Here is a 2024-nt window from a genome sequence, read left to right on the forward strand (position 1 = left end):
AAAAAGTCATCTTTGTGTAGTGGTGTCAGATCTGACTAACCAAGCACTCAATATCACCAACCCTGAAAAACCTGGAAGAATCAAAGAAATTATGAATGAAGAGAAGGAGACATACATACAGCATTGGAAAGAACAAACCAAAGACCAAAGTCGTCTCCAATGTTATCTGAAACTCAACAGAGAGTACAGTCTCGCTGACTATCTGGTGTCGGTCAGGAATATAACTCACAGACATCTACTGACGAAGTACAGACTGAGTGACCACCAGCTGGCCATAGAAAGAGGACGACATAAAAAGACGTGGTCACCTAAAGAAGAGCGAATCTGTAACGAATGTAGATCAGGATCAGTTGAGACGGAGGAACACTTCCCCCTCCACTGCGACAAACACACGTCCTTCAGAGACGCACTGTACAGACAAATACAGCAGATTATTCCTGAGCTCCAGTCTGAACATGAACATGACAAACTAGGAATATTACTCGAAGGACCTGCTTCCTCTTTGGTGGCACAACATATTTATAAATGCCATAAACTAAGAAGTAAAGAGTGAACACATCTGCATTAGTAGTGCCATTAATGTTTATATAAATATATATGGATGTATATTTGTTTTGTTTTTATTCTATGTACAATGCTTTGGCAATATGTATCTAAGTATGTCATGCCAATAAAGCAATATGAATTGAAATGGAATTGAATTGAGTGTGTTTCATATATATGCATATGTATTGTGTGTGTGTGTGAGTGAGTGAGTGAGTGAGAGAATGTGTGTGTGTGTGTGTGTGTGTGTTTCATATATATGCGCGTGTGTGTGTGTGTGTGTGTGTGTGTGTGTGTGTGCACTAGTCTCTAGGTCATCAGATAAGCGAGAGCGCCTGTGGTCACCTGTTTTGTTGTATGCTTTTTCCGGATTGACTTTATATTTGTGCAGATCTTCATGCATCCTCTGCATGCACACTAACACAAGAGCAGCATGATTTTAGGACTGCAGTGAGGAAACTTCAAACAGACCAATTCAATATTTCATCACACATTTACAGAAAGGAAATTACATAACATCAGTTACTTCCCATTTCATACTTTAGTAGCTGTCATTTGATGATATAATTAAGACATTGTTACTTTTGATATAAAATGTTACATAACTGTTACTTTACAAGTAGGATATTGTTACTTTTTATAAAATTAGCACAATATTGTTACTTTAGTTAACTAAAATAGTTACTTTTTATGCATTAATCAGGATTTTGTTACTTTTAAGTAACAATTAAAAAGTGACTTTTTATAAGATTAGAACAATATTGTCACATTAAGAAAAAAATAATAAAAAGTGACTTTTTATATAAGTTGGATATTGTGATGCTTTATGTATTACAACAATAAAAAGATACTTTTTATGGAAATAGCACAAAATTATTACTATAAGTTACTTTTTATTTAATAAATTGGATATCGCTACTTGTCAGTAACAATAAGAAAAGTATGGTATTGTTAGAAAGTTTTTTTCTTTGAAATGAACACTATTGTTACTTTAAACAACAACAATAACTTTTTTTTTATTCAACAAGCAGGATTGTGACACACTTTAAGAAACATTAATAAAAAGTTAATTTTCATGACAGCGCAACATTGTTACTTTAAGTTACTTTCTATGAGATTACCACAATATTGTTTTAAGCAATAATATTTAAAGGAATAATAATAAACGGATACTTTTTATTTACTAAGTAGGATTGTGTTACTTCTTAAGTAACAATAATAAAAAGTTACTTTGTATGTGATGATAAAGATATTGTCACTTTTTAATTACAATAACAAAAAGTTACCTTTTAAGTAAATGGAGAACAAAACAAAGAGGTTTTAGAAGACAAACGTAAGTATGTAGTGACGGATAGATTTATCATGACACAGCCAAAACTTCCTCATTTTAGTTTCTTTCCTCTAGTGAACCCCTCCCCAGTGTGCTCTCTCTCTCTCTGAGACACACACCCTTCCGCGAGCAGCAGTGGGCGTTCATCTCT

This window comes from Onychostoma macrolepis, chromosome 01 (assembly GCF_012432095.1).
Source record: "Onychostoma macrolepis isolate SWU-2019 chromosome 01, ASM1243209v1, whole genome shotgun sequence".
NCBI classification, from domain to species: Eukaryota; Metazoa; Chordata; class Actinopteri; order Cypriniformes; family Cyprinidae; genus Onychostoma; species Onychostoma macrolepis.